Source organism: Dipodomys merriami, unplaced genomic scaffold (genome assembly GCF_024711535.1).
Source record: "Dipodomys merriami isolate MVZ:Mamm:240054 unplaced genomic scaffold, mDipMer1.0.p SCAF_3, whole genome shotgun sequence".
Lineage (NCBI taxonomy): Eukaryota > Metazoa > Chordata > Mammalia > Rodentia > Heteromyidae > Dipodomys > Dipodomys merriami.
This window is the reverse complement of record NW_027204492.1, coordinates 86,270,369-86,278,756: the sequence shown is the minus strand read 5'-3', so window position 1 is coordinate 86,278,756 and position 8,388 is coordinate 86,270,369. Positions and strand designations below refer to the sequence as shown.

The 8,388-nt window shown below is 46.1% G+C and overlaps 1 pseudogene; it reads right to left on the bottom strand.

Annotated features, from left to right (window-relative positions):
• Nucleotides 1-2,782: 2,782 nt before the first annotated feature.
• Nucleotides 2,783-2,877, bottom strand: LOC138840546 (U6 spliceosomal RNA; annotated as a pseudogene).
• Between the last annotated feature and the right edge of the window lie 5,511 nt (nucleotides 2,878-8,388).

Here is an 8,388-nt window from a genome sequence, read left to right as displayed (position 1 = left end):
CAAGGTTCAAAGCAAGCCTGGACAGGAAAGTCCATGAAACTCTTATCTCCAATAAACCACCAGAAAACCAGAAGTGGCACTGTGGCTCAAATGGTAGAGCACTAGCCTTGAGATGAAGAGTTGAGGGACGGTGCCCAGGTCTAGAGTTCAAGCACCACGACCAACAATAATAATAATAATAATAATAATAATAAGTGGCTCACACCTGTAACACTAGCTACTCAGAAGGATAAGATCTGAGGACCAAAGTTTCCAACTACCCCAAGCAAACAAACATGTAAGACTTTTATCTCAAATGAACAAGACAAAGTCCAAAAGTGGATGTGTATCTCAAGTGGTAGAGCACCAGCCTTCAGCAAAAAAAAAGACTAAGGGACAGTACCCAGACCCTTGAGTCTAAACCCCAGCAACAGAACAGCACACACACAGACGCGTGCGCGCACACACACACACACACACACACACACACACACACACACACACACACACACACACACACACACAGTGGCTTTTGCATCAAACCCTTGCTACTTAAGATTTGGAGATGGAGAACACCAGGGTTCAAGGACAGTCCATGCAAAAAGTTAGCAAGATCTCATCTCAGTAAACTGGCTGTAGTGGCAGGCATCCCACTACACTGGGAAGTATAGGTAGGTTTACCTATAAGACCCTCCCCAGGTAAAACCACAAGACCCTATCTGAAAAATAAACAACAAAGGTGAAGCCTTGAGTTCAAACTCCAGTACCACAAAAAAGAGTAAAAGCTAGTCAAGTATGGTGATGTGCACCTATATTCTCAGCACATGGGAGACTGAGGCAGAAGGACACTTGAACCCAGGATCTTGACTGTTTTGACACAGTCAGATCCAATTTCAAAGATACTTGAACAACATACTTTTTTTTCAGGAGAAACATAAGGTTTATTCGAGGGGCCATATCTCCCCAGGAGAGGGAGCACATGGCATCTGCCACCATCCAAGTCACCTGTCCGTCTCAGGGGAAGTGAGGGCAGAAGTGCATGCATGGGTGGGTCTGGGTGAAAAGAGAGGGGCAAGCTGTAGGGATGGTACTCCAGGGCAGGGAGGAGCTCAGATCTGGGTGGAGCTGAGGACCAAAGGTGGGATAATACTAACATTCCCCACTTCATTGTTTAATAAAAAAAAAAGGGGGGGGGGTGTACCAGGCCCAGGGGTCAGGGTGGAGGTTGTTTCTTCTGAAGCTACTTCCTGCTGTAAAGGGGTAAAGCATTCAGAGGTCTCTGATTTGTTGTTCAGCTGGGTACCATCCTTGACTATGCTTGATGGTTTGTAAAGGTCCTCATCTTTTCCATGACAATAGTTATCATAGCTCATAGGTGTCATGGGCTCTTTTGGCTACTTCCTGCTGGCCTGGGGACGTTGAGGAGTCCCTGGAGCTGGGGTCTTTAGGGTCCAGGTCTGCGCAGGGTAGTGTAAGTGAGGTCTCCAGTTGCCTATAGTAACAAGATGGCCTTGACTTGTTCCCAGGTGATGTCCTGGTTGGGGGGGGGGGGCTAGTATCCTGTTAAAAGAAACTTGGAAAGGTCAGGCAAAAAGCTGACAAGGTGACAAGGTCAGTTAACAAGAATGACATAGAACACACATTGGCCTAGGGCCAGAAAAGCTCCATTTGGAGCATAAGCCCAGTTGTGGCCCATTACAGGGAAGGAGGAATCATTGTACTGGGGTCAGGAAGGGGGTGTCTAGGGATTTTTGGCAACTGGGTAGGAGATAGCATACTGGACTGGTTGGAAGTGACCAGTCAGAGGCTACTATAAATAACATATGCAGGGGATTTAAACTCCCTGCATTTTACAACCTTACCTCTTTACTATCCACTATCACAGAAATAAAATCACATTTTGGTCTGACTTGGGATTAACATTACTGACAGGTGGAAAGGAACACAAACAAATCAGGATGATGTAAAGGTCTGAGCTAAGTGGCTATGCTTTTCACCCCAAATCCGCAGGCTATGGTCATATGTGATAAAGCAAGGCCAGGGTCTGGGCTAGGCTGTGGCGTCTCCCAGCATTGTCACACTTCCTGCTGTATACCTGCAAAATCTCTACACATACTGGTTAAAGACCTTTTAGCAAGCAGAACAGTAACTTAGCTAAAGTTCCTCTTTTTTCGTGCACTTTTTTTTGATCGGTCGTGGGCTTGAACTCTGGGCCTGGGCGCTGTCCTTCAGCTCTTCAGCTTAAGGCTAGTGCTCTACCACTTGAGTCACAGCACCACTTCCTAAAGTTCCTCTTTAAAACAATGCAATAATCTTGGGAGTTTCTTAACCAGTTTACATAGACATAACATTCTTTTTTTGTGGTTAATATTGTTTATTTATTTTTTATTTTTTATTGTGAAAATACTGTACAGAGAGGTTACAATTACATGGGCAACATAGTGAGTACATTTCTTATCAAGCATTGTAGCCTCCCTTTGTTTACCCTTCTCATCCCTTCCCAGCCTCCCTCCACCCCTTCCCCACCCAATCCTCCCCCCCACCAAAGTTGTAAAGTTCGTTTTCGACCTGACAACTTGTACTTCTCATTGTTGCAACGGGTCCACCTGTATCCTTATTTAAATGACTTGTTTTTCCCCTTCCCCTCCACAAATTATACTGACATCAAATACAGTGAAAGCGGGGGTAGACATAACTTTCTTGTACACAAAGATCTTAAAGTGTGCAAAATGAATACCCACCTACATTTTCCTGAATTTTTAGTGGCAAGAGATATTTTTGCCAATCTAAGACAAACTTTTAAACAAATTTGGTTAGCTGGGCTTGTTTGTCATCCTTGTACAGAGGCCATGCTAATATTCTCTGTATCAAAAATCAGGAATGCTTCATGAATAACATTTTTCCAGGGCTTGCTTGCTAGTAGATATATTTGCCTTTTGTTGAAGAATGTGGTAGTAAAATTTATCCCACCCAGTACCTTTATTTATTTATTTTTTTGGTCCAGTCGTGGGCCTAGGCGCTGTCCCTCAGCTCTTCCGCTCAAGGCCAGCGCTCTACCACTTGAGCCACAGCGCCACCTCTGGCTTTTTTCTTTTTGCTTATGTGGTGCTGAGGAATCGAACCCAGGGCCTCAGGCATGCAAGGCAAGCACTCTACCACTGAGCCACCTTCCCAGCTCCTCACCTAGTACCTTTAGTTGGAAGAAGAGAGAGGTTACCTGAAGCTATGCTCAACTGTCTCCTGGCAGGCAGGCAGTTTAGGGAGACCAAGAGAGGGAGGGAGGGAGAATGAGGAAGAGAGCAATCTATAGAGGGAGGAAGGGGGCAGAGAGAAGAGGAAGAGAGAAAGTTTTACTTGTCTGAGTACTCGCAGAAGTGGAGTTATAAATTTGGGGCCAAATCTGACTGTAAAGAAATTTAGTTGTGTCCTTCCCATAGTAGGTGACCACTGGAACCAGAACTTGCTACCAAGCATCTTCTGATAGGGGCTCAGTAGCCCACTAAGGCCCAGGTGGCTTTAATACGGGGCCTCAGCAGCCTACCAAAGCCCTCGTGGCCTTAATATGGGGGCTCAGCAGCCTACCAAGGCCCGTGCGGCCTTAATATGGTGGAGGACCGGATCTCCGCTTACCAAGGCCCACAAGGCCTTAATATGGCGGAGGCCCGGATCTCCAGTTTTCTGGTCACTTACCCTGGAGCAGGAAGGAATTAGCTGGTGTTGGATGGGCAGGAGGTAGAGTGCTCAGGCAGGAGAAAGTTACCTTGGTGGTCCCTGGGCGACAGTATTGTAAGATTGTAGGCTAGGTCCCGGGGCACCTGGTCAGACCCCCATCCGAAGTGGAGGGGAGAGCAAATCCACCGGGGAACATATCTGGGTCACAGAACCATATGAAAGGATCCTTTAGGACCCTCCCAGAGGACCACACGGAGGCAGGCAGCACAGGAGAAACATAAGGTTTATTAGAGGGCCATATCTCCCCAGGAGAGGGAGCACATGGCATCTGCCCCCATCCAAGTCGCAGGTTGGTCTCGGGGACACATATATATTAATGCAACTCTGAAGTTGAAGGTGAGCCAGACATACCTTGGGCTGGGCACTGATGGCTCACATCTATACTCCTAGCTACTCAGGAGGCTGAGATCTGAGGATCACATTTCAAAGCCAGCCCAGGCAGAAAAGTTATTGAGACTCCTATCTCCAATTAACCACCAGAAAACTGGAAGTGGTGCTGTGGCTCAAAGTGGTAGAACACTAGCCTTCAGTAAAAGAACAAAAGAACCCCACAACTGAAAGAAAAAGAAAGGATTTAGCATGGGCCCCAAGGACTCTCAGTTTAGCAAGCCATTTTGTCAACAGCTCCAAAAGGGTAATATTGGATTTCCAGAACGATGACAGCAATTTGGAAGAAAGATGAAGATAGAGGCCTGAATGAATTAAGATAAATGCCAATAGCCGGGCACCAGTGGCTCACACTTGTAATCCTAACTACTTAGGATGCTGAGATCTGAGGATCTCGGTTCAAAGCCAGCCCAGGCAGGAAAATCTGAGAAACTCATCTCCAATAAACCACCAGAAAACGGGAAGTGGCGCTGTAGCTCAAGTGGTAGAGCACTAGCCTTGAGCTGAAAAGCTGAGGGACAGTTCTCAGGCCCAGAGTTCAAGCCCCATGACCAGAAAAAAAAAGATAAATGCCAACAGTCAGATGAACATTAAAGAGACACTTATATGTATGTGTGCTGGTACTGGGGCTTGAACTCAGGGCCTGGGTGCTGTCCCTTTGCTTTTGTCACTCAAGGCTAGCACTCTAGCACTTGAGACATATCTCTGCTTCCAAATTTTAGTTAATTGGAGATAAGTATCTCACACTTTCCTGCCCAGACTGGCTTCAAATCTTGATTCGCAGATGTCAGCCTCCTGTGTGGCTAGGATTACAGGTATGAGCCAAAGCCACCCAATACCAAGAGACACTTCTATAGGCTAATGACTAAATGGAGTTGAATTAGGGAACAAGTAAAGTAAGCTAAGATGTTCTGTTTCTTGATTGGTCCATTAGTTGTACCATGGCCCTATTCACCAACATAGGACAGGAATTTCATAAAAAATATGATTTGTTTGGTACAGTCCTATGAGACTACTGAGAGAAGTTGATCTTCAGGATGAGGCTTTAAGAGAAAGCTAGTGAGTCCTTAGCATTAGCATTGAAGAAGTATAGGAAAGCCTGGGACAGGCAGATACTTCTTAAGAAGCATAGCGGAATCGCCAATATATGGGTATTTCAATCCCACCTTTTGCCCCACCCAAGAAAGTACCTTATGTTTGCTTTTTTTTTTTTTTTTTTTTTTTTGGTCAGTCATGGGGATTGAACTCTGTGGCCTGGGCACTGTCCCTGAGCTGCTTCACTCAAGGCTGGCAATCTACCACTTTGAGCCACAGCACCACTTCCAGTTTTCTGGTGGTTAATTGGACATAAGAGTCTTACGGACTTTCCTGCCTGGACTTGCTTTGAACTGAAATCCTCAGAAAAAACCACAACAAAAACTTTGAACTGAGCTGGGAATATGGCTTAGTTGTAGACTGCTTGACTAACATGCCTGGGCTCAGTTCCTCAATACCACATAAACAACCAAGGCCAGAAGTGGTGCTGTGGCGCACATGGTAGAGTGCTAGTCATGAGCAAAAGCAGCTCAAGGAGAGTGCCCAGGCCCTGAGTTCAAGCCCCAGGACTGGAAAAAAAAACCCGGCACCAGTGGCTCATGCCTGTAATCCTAGCTACTCAGGAGGCTGAGCTCTGAGGATGGCAGTTCAAAGCCAGCCCAGGCAGGAAAGTCCATGAGACTCTTATCTCCAATTAACCACCAGAAAATCGGAAGTGGCGCTGTGGCTCAAATGGTAGAGTGCTAGCCTTGAGCTGAAGAGCTGAGGGACAGCACCCAGCACAGAGTTCAAAGCCCATGACCAATTAAAAAAAAAATAAAGACTTTGAATTCAATATGGTAGGATAAAGTGCATAAATCTGAACTGTAACACTGGATTTTTTTTTTGTCCTATCCCAGCCTCCCTGAGTAGCTGGCATTACAGGCATGAGCCACCACATCCAGTTCATTAGATGATTTGTGTCTGTGTCTGTGTGCAAGGGAGCCAGGGGGGAGGGGATGTACTGGGATGTAACGTCAAGGTCTCCCAAGCTTACTTGGCTTTTTCCACTCAAAGCTGGTTCTCTACTACTTGAGCCACAGCTCCATTTCTGGCTTTTTCCTGGTTAACTGAAAGATGACAGTCTCCAGGATTTTTCTGCCCAGGATGACTTTGAGATCCTCAGATCTCAGCCTTCTGAGTAGCTAATACTAAAGGCATGAGCCACCAATGGCCAACTCAGTTGTTGATTTTTTTGTTTTGTTTTGCCATTCCTGGAGTTTGAACTCAGGGCCTGGGCACTACCCTGAGCTTCTTGCTCTTGAGCTTCTTTTGCTCTTTTTTTTTTTTTTTTTTTTTTTGGTCAGTTGTGGGGCTTGAACTCTGGGCCTGAACATTGTCCCTCAGCTCTACAGCTCAAGGCTAGTGCTCTACCACTTGAGCTACAATACCACTTCCGGTTTTCTGGTGGTTTATTGGAGATAAGAGTTTCACAGACTTTCCTGCCCCAGCTGGCTTTGAACCATGATCCTCAGATCTCAGCCTCCTGAGTAGCTAGGATTACAGGCGTGAGCCACCCACGCCCGGCCCTTCTTTTCCTCTTGAGCCATAGCACCACTTCTGCCTTTTTATGTTTATGAGGCCCTGAAAAATCGAACCCAGGGCTTCATGCATGCCAGGCAAGCACTCTACCACTAAGCCACATTCCCAGCCCCTCAGTTGTTGATTTTTGATAGTATATATACCTGTGCAAATAAAGACTCTAACTGAAACAGAATAATATTCTTTTTTTTTGCGGGGGGGGTCTGGTCATGGGGCCTGAAGTCTGGGCTTGGGCGCTGTCCCTCAGCTCTTCAGCTCAAGGCTAGTGCTCTACCACTTGAGCCACAGTGCCACTTCCGGCTTTTTTCTTTTTGCTTATGTGGTGCTGAGGAATTGAACCCAGGGCCTCAGGCATGCAAGGCAAGCACTCTACCACTGAGCCACCTTCCCAGCCCCTTATTCTTTTTTTTGTTTTTTTTTTTTTTATTTTGGGGGGTTTTTTTGGGTCGTGAGGCCTAAACTCTGGGCCTGGGCACTGCCCCTCAGCTCTTCAGCTCAAACCTAGTGCTCTACCACTTGAGCCACAGGGCCACTTCCGGCTTTTTCTGCTTATGTGGTGCTGAGGAATCAAACCCAGGGCCTCATGCATGCAAGGCAAGCACTCTACCACTGAGCCACCTTCCCAGACCCCAGAATAATATTCTTATTGCCCCAGAAAGCTTCCCTTACTCTATAGTTCATCCCTACCTTTGCCTCTATTTACCCTTACTATTTTTGGGGGGGGTCCAGTCGTGGGGCCTGAACTCTGGGCCTGGGTGCTGTCCCTCAGCTCTTCAGCTCAAAGCTAGCGCTCTACCACTTGAGCCACAGTGCCACTTCCGGCTTTTTTTCTTTTTGCTTATGTGGTACTGGGGAATCAAACCCAGCCTCAGGCATGCAAGGCAAGCGCTCTACCACTGAGCCACCTTCCCAGCCTCCCTTATATTTTTTGTCAGTTGTAGGATTTGAACTTAGGGCCTGGGCATTGTTCTTGGGCTTTCTTTTGTTCAGTGTTGGTGCTCTACCACTTTGAGCCACAGCGCCACTTCCAATTTTCTGGTAGTTAGTTGGAGATAAGTATCTCATGGACTTTCCTGCCCGGGGTAGCTTTGAACTGCAATCCTCAGATCTCAGCCCCTGTGTAGGTAGGATTACAAGCATGAGACACCAGAACCCAGCTACTCTTACCATTTTTTAAGCCTATTATTCATGAGGTCCTGTGTTGAATATTCAGGAGATCAAGAAAAAAATATAAATTGATCAATCAAATTAAACAATCTTTTAATCTTATGGGTTACTGAGACAAAATGCCCTACCAAGGACACGATGTACTTACACTCTCAGTGGGGACTGTGAAAGTGAATGCTGCTTCCAATCAATTATTCCATGAGATTTTTAAATCAAATAAAATATAATGTTCAAAAAATTTAAAAAGAAAGAAGGAAGGAAGGAAGAGAAGGAAGAAAGGAAGGATGGAAGGAAGGAAGGAAGGAAGGAAGGAAGGAAGGAAGGGAAACATTTTGTTGAGGGTCATACCTCAGCACATAATCCTTAGGAGGCTGAGATCTGAGGATCCAGGTTCAGAGCCAGCCTGGACAGAAAGCCCTGTGAGAGTCTTATCTCCAATAAACTACCAAAAATCTGTAAGTCAGCCTGTATCTCAAATGGTTGAACACAAAAGCTCAAGGACAGGGC